The sequence below is a fragment of the Arachis hypogaea genome, chromosome 1 (assembly GCF_003086295.3).
Source record: "Arachis hypogaea cultivar Tifrunner chromosome 1, arahy.Tifrunner.gnm2.J5K5, whole genome shotgun sequence".
NCBI lineage: Eukaryota > Viridiplantae > Streptophyta > Magnoliopsida > Fabales > Fabaceae > Arachis > Arachis hypogaea.
In genome coordinates, this window is record NC_092036.1 from 101,604,039 (window position 1) to 101,618,464 (window position 14,426).

Below are 14,426 nucleotides of genomic sequence, written 5' to 3' on the forward strand. Positions count from 1 at the left end.
ATATATAATATAGCTGCATGTTGTAAGTTAGGGAGATAATAATTTAAAATTATTTTAATTTAATTTAATATTTATAAATTAAAAATATTATTTATACATTAAATTAATTATTAAAATTAGTTATTAATATATTTGTGTATAAATATATGTGTAGTTTAATTTATTTTTAATATATATTTTATATTAGTGGTTAATTTTAGTATATACATATATAGCATAGTAAATAATTTTATATAATATTTAAAATTATATATTTATGATGTCCAATATTATGATTTATTTTAAAAATAATTAATAAATATAAAATAAAACAAATTTAGACCGATTTAAGTTGGTTTTTATTGTTTCCTAAACAATTCTATTACAACAAATATTTCCATGCAGTTTAATAAATTGTATGTATGAAACTATGAGTCATATATCCGTTCATGGAAGTAGGGGTGGTAAACGAGCCTAAATTCGTTGGGTCGGTACGCGTAATCCGCCAAAAAATACGGGTTGAATTGAAAAATTGGGACCACTAAATAGCAAAAGTTCGCCTAAAACTGCTTAAACCGTGAATTTTGGCGGGTGGGGCGGACTTTTCCGTCGAGCTTAGTGTTTTTTTGGCAAGGGGTATTTTTTGTAATTTTTTGTCAAAATCCAATTTTTTTCGACCCAATTTACAAGAGAATGAAGATAAAAATTGAGTGTTTTAAATTATGTTTATTTTGTTTTGAAGACAATATTTATAATTATGTTTTGGATTATATTTATTTTGTTTTAGAGACAAATTTATAATTATGTTTGAGATAAGTCTCAATGTAGTCCCTGAAGTTGCACTCGAGCCCCATAGTAGTCCCTGAACTTAAAAGTTACCCATATTCATCCTTGAAGTTGCACTCCGGGACTCAAACTTGTTTTTCCAACAATTTCTGCCCACCTGGTGCTACCGAAAAGCTGAGTTGGCAGACTTCGTGACACGTGGGCATTACAACGGCTAGCTGATGTGGTAGAGTAAACTGTTCGGAATCAATTTGGTCCCTCAAATCAAGTTAAAACCCTAATCCCCAATTTTGAATCCCACAGCGCTCTGTCTTCTCTTCTCTTTGGTTCTCTGTTCTTGTCTTCTCAATTTTTGAAACCCGACTGTTATGGCAAGCGCGAGCAATGCAGTTGGGAGCTCGAACAACTCACGATCGTTTGGAAGCATCATGAGGAGAATGAATAAAAACAGAGAATCGCGTTTGCCAGAATGGTGTGGCTGCGGGTCAAAACTAGTGCTGCGGTGGTCAGGGACGGATTCTAATCCAGGGAGACTGTTCTTAGGTTGCCCAAACTACAATGTAAGTATTATTGTTGTTGATTGCTGTATTTATGGATATAAAAGGATGGATATTTGGTTAGAACTTAGAAACCTAATTGCATATTTGAATGTAGTTGCTTTACTCTATTGGCATTTCGGTTCCTTTTAATTAGTAATTTTGGCTTTTTAGTACTATTTTGTGCTTGAATAAGGAGTTATGGTGCATATTTTTAAAGAGAGTTTGTAGTATGTTGTGTGCAACTGCAACTCTTCATTTTGGGCCTGTCCAGGGTGAAGATTTTATTCTGTGGAAATTAGGCTCACTATGCACTTGCTGATGAAGTTTTGCTATTGCTATTTTATGAAGTTGTGGGTGAGCATGTGCCTTGTTTATTCGTTGTGTTTATTCTACAATGATACTTTGTAGGATAGAATTTTGAACATGTTAATGCAGGACTATTTAAGAGAGTTTAAGGACACAGTTATCTTAATTTTAAGGATCTTTTGTGGCTGTACAGCTTGCCTGTTTTTGTTGAACTTTGACCTTGCACGATCACACTAGAACTAAAGATCTTTTGAGATTTGAAATTTCTTGTAACTCACCAATTTTTTGTACCTCATTCGTGATATCCATATTAATCTTCTTAAACGAACTTAATGTGTCATGATAATGAATTCTGAATTTGACTGATTTACCTAACTCTTTTTCTTTATATTGTGTTGGTTTAGTTAAACTGAATATAATATGTCGTTGATGTCTTGCATACATATGGTACAATAAAATTACATTCAGATATTTTTGTGTTAATTTTAATTATAAAGTAAGTTTTGCAATTGTCAATCAAGTTAACTTAGCTATTGGAATAGTCAAGCTGTTTAATGAATTTCGTTTGGACTAGTCGATTGGTTGTTGGAAAGGGAATGTAAATTTTAATGGTTTGATCTATCAAGATTCAAGTGAGTGTCTAGAGAACTGCTATCCTTAATTACATCAAAATAATATTCTTGATGTAACACTTTCTCAACACAGCTGGATTTGATTTCTTGATGTGACATCAATAATGTTTATTCCTTTCTTATTAGTGGACAATACTTGATTATTCTATCCTTTCACATTTTCAATCTATTACTAGCAGTGATGTCTGATTTCAATTCTAAATTCACATAGGTAATCTTGGCGAGATTTGACAAGTTGGAGAGCAAGGGTGGAATCTTGCAGCAGGTACTTCTTCTAGGCTATCGTTCTGGCTTCTAGGTTTGGCACGTTGATGACAAACAATGTACGTGACGTGGTTTCCAGACATGATGGTCCTGTTTCTTTTATGCAAATGGTTCCGAATCCAATTGCATCAAAGAGATCAGAAGACAAGTTTGCAAATAGCCGCCCACTGCTGGTAGTTTGTACCGATGGATTTTTTGCCAGTGGTACCAATGTTCAGTATAGGTCAAATGCCCCTTACAATGGGGGCACTTCGAACTCACATCAATCGCCTTTAATACCTGCTTTCTTAAAATGACTAATGGAGTCATTGTTTCACAGATACACTGTTTTCAATACCTTCAATAGGCTGCTGTTTATATATGCTGAATTATTCCTGGGCTGATGGTGGTTATACATGCTGCATAATGTCCTGTTTGTAATTTTGCATGTAACAGTGCTGTTTAGGGACTAGTTTGATGTCACTCATAAAAGTGTAAGGACTATTTTGGTGCTAAAAAACAAGTGTCTGACAGTTTTTTATAAAAGTGAAGGAATCAAAAAGTTGGGTTCCATGTGGTTTGATGACCCATACTATGAGAAGTTCAAAGTTCATGGCTGGCCAACCAACATGCTTGTCGAAGTTCATGATGTGGTCCCTCTAAAAAGAAAGTTCTCCAAGCATGATGAAAAAACTTCAGGGAGTAGCAATCCACCAGGAAGCAGTCAACCAACAAGAAATTCTCCACCTAACCCTATGCAAGGTGCAACATAGGAGAATGCTACAAGGCTTGCAAACTTCATGAAGTTTGTGTCCACCCATGGATTCAAGGCACCCAGGCACAAAAAATGAAGATTAGGATGATTATGTTTAGGGACAGGGAACACATGGTGTCTTTGTATATCTATTTTGCTGAAGTCTTTTATCATGTATGCTTTCTTAAACGTTGTCTTAGTGTTGGGGATTTTAGTATCTGAAACTTATGAGGTCAAAATGTTAACAACTTTGATATACTTAGTGTTTTGGCTCTATAATACCTTTTTTGGATGAAACATTACCAATATGAATTATGACTTTTTTGAATTGAGTTTTGTCAGCTTTTTGGTTATATTTTGTCCTGTGTTATAGAATAAAGAGTAATTCAAACCTTGTCCATTTTCATTTCATTGAATAGAAGTGCAGGAACAGAAGTATGCATATAATCAAACACTTTAATTTGCATTTCTTTTAAACAAAAAGACAGGAACAAGTACATGAACAACATATGCATATAACATGCATGTCATTTGTTTTTGGCTAGATACAGTTGACCCTGTTGTCTATCCAACTTTAATACAAGAACACCAACTACAATCAGCAGCATGAACACAAACATCAAAATTCTCCCATTTTTAGAACCCTAATTTCAGACTCTAATCTACCAAATTTTCAAGCAATCTTCATCTTCCATTCTTCATTGTCAACTGAATGCCTTGTTCTATCATCACATGTTATGACATCTTCCAAAACTTTATCAACCCACAAAAACAATCCACACCATTTCTTACCCACAGTCTGCACAGCCAAGAAAATTCAGTCAGCAAATTTTATATCCATAAATACAGCAATCAACAACAATAATACTTACATTGTAGTTTGGGCAACCCAAGAATGGTCTTCCTGGATTAGAATCCGTCCCAGACCACCGCAGCACTGGTCTCGACCCGCAGCCACACCATTCTGGCAAACGCGATTCTCTGTTTCTATTCATTCTCCTCATGATGCTTTCAAATGATCGTGGGTTGTTCGAGCTCCCAGCTGTATTGCTCGCGCTTGCCATAACAATCGGGCTTCAAAGATGGGGAAGACAAAAACAGAGAACCAAAGAGAATAGAAGACAGAGCGCTGTGGGCTTCAAAATTGGGGATTAGGGTTTTAACTTGATTTGAGGGACCAAATTGATTCCGAACAGTTTACTCTGCCACATCAGCTAGCCGTTGTAATGCCCACGTGTCATGAAGCCTGCCAACTCAGTTTTCCGGTAGCGCCAGGTGGGCAGAAATTGCCGGAAGGACAAGTTTGAGTCCCGGAGTGCAACTTCAGGGATGAATATTGGTAACTTTTAAGTTCAGGGACTACTATGGGGCTCGAGTGCAACTTCAGGGACTACATTGAGGCTTATCTCAATTATATTTTGGATGAAAATTTGGTTTATAATTATGTTTATTAGATATTTATAATTACAAAAACTTTAATGTTTGTAAACATAAAAATTATAATTTTTTTATACATTTAGAAATTATAAATTTATTAAAATGATTGTGAAATTATATATATTATTTAATAGTTAATAATAATAATAAAAAAAGAGATTTGGCGAGTTTAGCTTGCCAACCCACAGTTAAATGAAATGGGATAAGATTTTAAAACCACCTCACTAAGCGGGACGAGACGAGCTAGCCTGCCAAAAGATGGACTTTTGGTGAGAAAGGACAAAGCGGGGCAGGCTTTTGGCATCCCTACATATAAATTAGATTTGGAGTTTCAATTTGTGTCAAATTAAAGAATCCGCCCTCTTTCATCGCAATATAAAAGAACCAGCGACATATATATAAGATCTGTGGTTTCTTGGGCCGCAAAGTAAGATGGCAGAACTGAGTTCCTTTGTTGGGATCATAGGTAATTAAACCACGCACTGTTCTAAACATATAATAATCTGTTGTTTTACCAACAAATTGGTGGTATATATACATAATAACTAGTCATTTGTGTGGGCGTGTGTAGGTAACATGATCTCAGTTCTCATGTTCCTCTCATATATGCTCCCAAACGCAGAAGGGTACACGTACTAATTAATATACTAGCTAACTGTATATTTATCTGATTGATTCTAATTTGAAGCTGAGATATTTAAATGGTGACATGCATACATCAGGTGAAGACTGCGATTCTGGTATGTGGTAATGTTGGGTGCAGTTGTAGCTGTAACTCCGTTAGCATTGGAAGGTGTCACTCGTATTAATGCCGTGGGAAGGGTGCAGCCTTCAACATTCTTCTGTATGGATCACCTCTGGCTGCCATGGTAATAAACTAATAATATTTCTCTCTCTATATATAGAGGTGAAAATTTAAGTGAAGTCGACTTCACGTGAAGTTGATATATGAGAGCCATCAGATGATTTGACTAATTTGAATAAATTTTCATCTAACGGCTATTAAATATCAACTTCACGTAAAGTCGACTTTACCTGAATTTTCACCATATATATATATATATATAATTAAAAGCTTACCTGATACTCATATAATTAAATTAAACTATATAAATTTATACATAAATATATCATGATTAAATTAATAATTAAATTTTTTATATGTATATAGTATTTTTGTTATTACATAATATTTTGAATAAATAACTATTTCTATCTACAAAAATCGAAAAGAATGACACATCCATTTATAGAAAAAGAAAATTGTCATTTGTATCTATAAAGTATAAGTTTCGTACAATAAAATTATCCAAATAAAATCACTTAAAAATCTTAAATAATCTATAAAAAAATTACTATTTGTACCTATATTTTTCAGAATTTACACATATAAATTAGTAAAATTTATTTATTAAAAATAATTTAATATTTGTATTAGTCAAATAATAACAAAAAATACTAAAATTTACTGGCACTCAAGAGTTTTTAAAAAAAATACTCAAGGACGGTCAGAATTTATTATTTTTGGCAATAATTTTTAACTATCAATTCAAGTTTTTTAGTAATCTAATAATCCAATAATATATTTTTAGTTTGTACTTTTAAATATTAATAACTAATAATTACTGAGAAAAAAAATAAATTTTAATTTACTGGTGTTCTATTATTCCTCATATATATGCTACTTCAATTCATTTTTTTTTTTGGGTCAACTATACCCCTTGATGCTTAATGTTAGAATAAATGTTTATAGAATAATATAGATAATTCAACAAACAAAGAATATCATGATGGTGTTCTCACAGATTTTAAATTGCAAGTGCTAATGATCACTTACACTATCATATTAGAGCCTTTCATCACCTCATCGATCACGTGATAAGGCAAACAGGTTGTCACCAAATCTATATAGACAGAGCTGATCATAGTGGGCTCACTAATCCGATATCATTCATGGTAGCCAACAATAATAGATTTCAAGATCCGCATTTAATAATTCATGCATGGTGCAACTCCTGTCTCTGTCCCCCTCCCACATACACGCACCTTCATCCTATAACCTAGCTTTGACTTCATTTCAGACAAGACAAATATGTATAGCTATACTCAATTAACATCTTATCGACAAATTTTTGTGTTATTTTACATATTTTTAATATATATTTTATATAAATGATTATTTTATGTTGAATTTTAGTCTATGCGTATTATGGTTGATTTATTTATTTTTTATTTTTATTTCCCATTAGGGATAATATATATCTGTATGATGATGATCAAAATCCTTTATTTGAATTAGTATATATTTAACATTCTCCATTATTCTTATGCCAACTCCTTCACTACTTGAGTGTAAGTAATTGCTGTAATTCTGTGTGTCAGGTTTACCAGCTACAACACTTAAATAAAAAGGTTAAATATAAGATAACTAATATGTTATTCAAATTTAATTTCAACATTATTACTAGTATAACTAATATATTTGAAGTTAACTAGTATTATAAAGAAAGAAATATACTATTTAACATACTTTCACTATAAGACCTAATATTCATGGAAAATATTAAGGAATCAATATTTTAAGCAGAAAAAAAGGGTAAAAAATTGACTAATATTAATTTAAATATAAAATAAAAATAGAAAATCACCTAATATTTTTCAATATCTAGTGATATAATATAACTAGTTAACTACAACCTTTTCTTCAACCAGGAGAAAATAAACAACGTTATATATTCTTTTTATTTTTTCTTCCTTTTTCTGGACTGAAATTTCTGTTCTATCTTAAAATTTACAAAACTAGTATGTTGAAAATAGATTGAAAGGCCAAGGCCCCGCCCAACACAATGTGAGCCACCCATTTAAAATTTTACGTCCATCTGGATCGGCCCTTAAAACCTTACACGACTAAAAATTATCACAGGATAATCTCTCCAAGGAACCAATCAAAGACCAAGTTAAAGCACTAATACACGCAGATAAGACTTGCACTGCAAGAATAAGAAAAAAAAAAGAATTTCTAAGCGGAATAATAAAACTTATGCGGAAGGAATTAAAAGTGTTATTTTTTATTTTCATTGTTTATATATATATATATATATATATATATATATATATATATATATATATATATATATATATATATATATATATATATATATATATATATATATATACACACACGGAAGCTTCCACTACTAATGTAATTAACTCTATTCTTCATAATAGAATTATTTGAAAATATTATTTGAATTAATTTGAGAATTGCTCAATTAATCTTATTAAATAGAATCTTTTTTTCTTTTTTTTTATAACAGATTCTTTATATATGTTAATATTCTCCGTCCACACAAACTCATGATGGTTTGATTGCCAATCTGAATTTGCTCTTGAACTTATCAAAATTAGCTAAGGAGAAGGGTTTAGTTAACACATCCACTACTTTTATCACTTTGTCTCTCACAAAGTAGAGATCTAACTCAAAGTGCTTGGTTCGATTGTGTAAAATTGGATTATAGACAAGCAACACAGCTGAAATGTTATCATAAAACACAGTGGGAGGAGCAGAGTAGGGCTGGTATAGCTTAGCAAGAAGGTTTTGAATCCATAGCAGCTCCGTGAATACTGCTGCAAGGGCTCTATACTCTGCCTCGGTAGAGCTAACCGTGGCTTGTTTGCTACATTTCTAGGACACCAAATTTGATCTAAGACAGGGGCGAAGCTAGATTAGAGATTAGAGGGGGACTAAAAATATTTATATAATAAAAAAAGACTAAAATAAAATTTTAGGGGGGCTAAACTGAAATTTACAGATAATTTACATGTAAAAAATTAAAATTAGGGGGCCATTGCCCCCCTTTGCTACAATGTAGCTCCTCCCCTGATCCAAGATACACACAAAATCCTGTAGTAGACTTTCTATCATCAAGATCCTCGTCTAATCTGTGAAATTGAAGTGTAAGATCAACGGTACCTGCTAAATAACGCAGCACCCTTTTTGCTGTAATCCAGTGTTCTTGACATGGGTTGGACATGAACTGACTTAGTTTATTAATAGAGAAACTAATGTCAGGTCGTGTAATAGTTGCATACTGTAATCCTCCTACTATGGAACGATACAAGGTTGGATTTTCAAAGAGAGTTCCACCATTGGCTGTTAATCTCAGAGAGCTTATCATAGGTGTACAGATTGGTTTTGAATCTTGCATTCCAGCCCTCAAAAGTAAATTGTGAATATACTTTGATTGACATAAAGAAAGCAACGAATTGGAATGCTTGACAGCTTCTATTCCCAAAAAAAATTCAGATCTCATAGATCTTTTAATAAGAAAGTGGAATGCAATTTAGTAAGCACAATTTTAATATCAATTTCATTATCACTAGTAACAAGCATATCATCAACATAGATGAGAATGTAAATAACAGAATTAGTAGTAAATCTTGTGAACAGGGAGGGATTAGATTTTGTAACTGTAAAACCAAAAGACTGAAGAGTAGTAGTAATTGTTAAATACCAAGCCCTTGGGGCTTGTTTAAAACCGCCTTGTTGAGTTTACAAACTAATTTAGGATTGGAGTTAATGAATCCTGGAGGTTGAGTCATAAAAACAGTTTCATGTAAAGTTCCATTCAAAAAGGCATTGTGAAAATCATATTGTTGTATTCTCCATCCTTTAGATAAGGCAAGAGTCAGAATGATACGAATTGTAACATATTTTATCACAGGAGATAATACTTGATCAAAATCTATTCCTACAGTTTGGATAAAACCCCTAGCAACTAATCGTGCTTTATGTCTTATAATTTCCCTTTTGACATTTCTCTTGACAGCAAAAATCCACTTGCAGATGATAACTTTTTCATATTTAGGGAACTCAACTAAGGTCCAAGTATTATGATGTAATAAAGTCTTATATTCAGTAAGCATTGCTTCTCTCCATAAAGGATTCTGAAGAGCACTTCGAACACTTTTTGGAAGTAATTCAGAACCATGTATAGAGCTTACTAGAGAAGTACTTACCTGAAAGGTCTTTGAAGGTTTGTTACCTGTTTTAGACCTTGTCTGCATAGGGTGAATATTGTCTGAAGGAAGGATGGGTGGAAGATTCTGAGGCGAGGGTAGTACAGCTTCTACAGAGGAGAGTGGTATAGAATTTTGTGTAGCTGAAATAGTAATAGTTGATTGTGAGCTTGGATTTGTTGTGTGTGAGAGTTGATTTCCTTCTCTATTAGTAATGTCAGCATGCTTGTCCAAAGAATGAGTGGAATACATAGGAATTGAACGAGGTAGAGAGATGGCAAGATCAATGGATGAAGGTGGAATAGTTGCAATCTGAGGCAAAAAATCTGTAACTGTAGTACTACTAACACCTGAATTTTGATCATTATTATTATGAAGAAAAAGGAGAGAGAAGAAAAGATAGTTTCATGAAAATTAACATCCCTAGAGGTACTTATTTTTCCATACTTTGTTAAGCATCTATATCCTTTCTGATTTAAAGAATAACCAAGAAACAAACAAGGTTCAGATCTATATTCTAGCTTATGCACATTATATGGTCTAGTATGTGGAAAACATAAGCAACCAAACACTCTTAAAGAAGCATAATCAGGTTTGTTATTAAATAAAAATTCAAAAGGCGACTTATTCCCTGTTACATATGAAGACATACGATTAATTAAATAAACTGAAGTTGCAAAAGCCTCATTCCACAGAGTTAAAGGAAGGGAGGCAGTGGCTAAAAGAGCTAGAGCAGTTTCAACAATATGCCTATTCTTCCTTTCGGCTATCCCATTTCGTTGTGGAGTATGAGGGCAAGTAAGCCTATGTATAATACTTTCTTGGGCTAAAAAATCTGTAAAAGTCTTAGACAAATACTCTCTAGCATTATCAGTTTATAGAGCTTTTCTAGAATGTCCAAGTTGCTTTTCCATTTGAGATTTATATAGTTTAAACACACTGAAAACTTGTGATTTATTGGTTAAGAAATATATAGTTGTGTGCCTTGAGTAAGTATCAATGAAAGATGCATAATATCTAACACCTGTATGAGCAGTAATTGGGGCTGGTCCCCAAATATCAGACACAACTAAAGATAAGGGAGAATCATATATAATAGTAGATGGAGAGTAAGAAAGTCTGTGAGATTTAGCCAAACAACATGAATCACACATAACAGTATCAGATTCATTATTATTAATAGGTAGTGAACAACTTGCTACAATAGATTTTACAATTTGCATTGTTGGGTGACCAAATCTCTTGTGATACATATCTAAAGATAAAGTCTTAGCTATAAGAACATGAGAATTAAACTGACTACAGTATGTTTTTATTTTGGAATATAAACTTTTTGAAATATATACATGCCATTAGTTGCTGTTCCTTGGAGAAGCACCTCCTTGGTAGCCTAAGATTTCACAAAACACACATCAGGCCAAAAAGAGAAATAAACTTGATTATCTCTTGCAAATTTTGATACGCTAACAAGATTATGAGCAATTGAAGGGACATGTAATAAATCATAAAGATCGTATCTCTTTTCAGTTGGTTTATGATGTAAAAAGGATTTTCCAACACGCTGAATCTTCATACCTGAACCATTATCTATATACACCTAATCTTGACCATGGTATTCTTGTGATTGCTGTAAGTTGGACTGATCTGGAGTACAGCGATGAGAAGCTCCAGAATCAGTTTACCATGAAGGGTCAGCCATAGTAGTGGGTGTAGCTAGCAATGCTCTGGGGTTATGAAAGGAGGGAGGTGGAAGTAGGGCATTGTGCATGGAGGATGAACCTGAATTTTGTTGGGCATGCTGGAATTGTTGATCAAATCGAAAATAACAGTAACTGGAAACATGTCCCAACTTGCCACAAATTTGGCATTGTGGACGATTAGGATTGTTCCATGCACCCCTGCCTCCACACTATGATCTTCCTCCACGACCTCTTCTACCATAAGTTCCTCTACTAGGCATGTTTGTTGTGTGTCTTCCAAAGCTAGGATCAGAATTGTTTTGATTAACAGGTTGTGACTGAGTAAAATTTACCTGCGCCATAGAGGAATCCAATTTCTTGAATCTCTCAACAATGTCTTCTTGAGCCATCAAGAGAGCTTCAAGATCAGGAATGGAGTAGGGTGGATCTTTTGCTGTAACATATGTGAGAAAAGATTGATAATCTTCATTTAAGCCATCTAGAATGACATTGGTGTATTCTGTATCAGTTAAAGGAGCTCCAACAGTGGCAAGGGAATCAACCACTTTCTTGATTTCAAGAAGGTAATCTGATGTTGATCCCACCTTTTTTATTGATTTCAATTGCAATTGGAGTTGTCTGATGCGAGCCTTGGTTTGGGATGCAAAATGTGTATGAAGGCGGCTCCAAAATTCATGAGCAAAGTGACAGCCAAGAACTCGACGCTTAAAGGAGGGGTCCATGGATGAAAATAACCATGAAGCAACATTGTAGTCATCAAGTCTCCATTCTCTATATGCCTTTGATTCTTTTTGAGCTTGTGCATCTGCTGGTGAGGCATAGCGAACTGGAATCTTTGCTTTGTTTAAGTGATCTTCAAGTTCTTGACCTGAAATTGTAAGAATTGCAGAATGACGCCAGGTGAGAAAATTGTCATTGTTCAATTTCTCGGGTAAAGGAATGGATAGTGGTTTTGCAATTGTTGTCGTAGGTGTAGAAGATGCTTGAGGAATGGAACTGGAAGGTAGTGGGTTGTTGATGATTTATGGATCCATGGATCTTTGTCGCTCTATGATACCATGTAAGAATAAGAAAGAAAAATAATTTCTAAGCGGAAGAATGAAACTTATGCAGAAGGAATTAAAAGTGTTATTTTTCATTTTCATTGTTTGTACACTAGAGTAGGAGTATATATATATATACACACACACTGAAGCTTCCACTACTAACGTAACTAACCCTACTCCTCATAACAGAATTATTTGAAAACATTATTTGAATTAATTTGAGAATTGCTCAACTAATCTTATTAGATAGAATCTGTTTTTTTTTTTCTTCTTCTTTTTATAACAAATTCTTTATATTCTTTATATATGTTAATAGGCACAAATAATAGATTTGTTAGCCTCTTTGAAACTGCATCAGAACTCAAAATATAGGTTTAACTCTTATAGTAAAAATATAAGAATCCATATTTGTGGGTGGGTAGGTGAGCTTGTGATGCAATGCTTAATATTTTTGTGTGGAACAACGTCTGCGATATAATTCGTCTTTTTAGAAAGAATAGTTGTTGTGTCCTTTCTTTTCTAGAGAGTTATGCTTTGGTCTTTCAAAAACTCGGACCAAGTATGGTATCTACAAAAAATACTTTCACATTTATTTTAAATAATTACCTGTCAAATACACTAAACAAGTAAAGAATGACATTTATGTGTAGCTAATTTTTTTCATCATTTTTCGTCTAATGTATAATACTCAATTTTTGAGTTAATGACCATTCTATTATATATGCTTATTGAATTATTAGTGGGTATGGAAAGGGTATTAGTTTTTTAGAGTAGAGTTTGTTAGCTTAGTACATAACTATTTTGCTGAGACAAAATAAGCAGTCGCCGACCTATAGAGGTACAGATTACCTAAGATTGAGAGCTCTTCAACTCATCTCACATTAAAAAATCAGTTGGGCTACACATCCAAACCTTTTGTATTTAAGTCCAACCAAGCAGGCTCAATACTAAAAAAACTCACTCTTATTAAAGAGAGTGGTTACACGGAAACCCCAAACGTTACCATTTCTCATCGTGCGCTAATATGAAAATTTTTTCGTTCCTCAAATTCAAAACTGCAACAAAAAAATTTTAAATTTCTCTCAAAAATCTTTTAAATTCCTGCGGAAACTACTGCAGAATCTGATGGTGCATTTGAATTCATCAACAAAAACACACACAAAAACAAGAACAAAGATTCCGCAAGATACTGAGAAAACTATTGTTATTATGTTTAGTTAATTTCTCACAAATCTCGCACTTCTACTAGTTCGATTTAAGGTTTAGTGGATCGAGTTCATTCATTTAGTAGATCGAGTTTCTCTGATTCCATTTTTTCTTCTTTTTCTCCGTAACTAGGGCATCGAATGCAACTATGTTGTTAGTTTATTGGTTCTTATAAATAATTTAGTTCATTTCTTAATTAGTTTAATCGAGTTCATTTGTATGCAAAAATGAATTGAATGGATTTTTCTTACTGATTGAATGTTTACAACTTTTTGTTCAAATCTGAACCAAATTCGGTTCATTTGTGAATTGACTGAGGTTCACTTGATACTACTGTTAAGTATTAACCAAATTTGTTATACCTTAAGAAATTCAGGTTCGTTTCTTAGTTTAATTTATGTTCATTTGGTTTGATTTCACTTGAATCTCCTAAACTTGTTTATGTGGGGTTGTTTAGTTAGTTTTTGTTCAAATCTGAACCAAATTTGATTTATTTGTAAATTGAGTGAGGTTCACTTGATGCTACTATTGAGTATTGACCAAATTTTCTATTCCTTAAGAAATTTAGGTTCATTTCTTAGTTTAATTTACGTTTATTTGATTTGATTTCACTTGAATTTGCTGAACTTGTTCATGTGGGGTTGTTTAGTTAGTTTTTGGTCAAATCTAAACTAAATTCAGTTCATTTGTGAATTAACTGAGGTTCACTTGATGCTGCTGTTAAGTATTGACAAAGAGAAGCCACATTATAATGTAAGCATGTACACATTAAATCAACT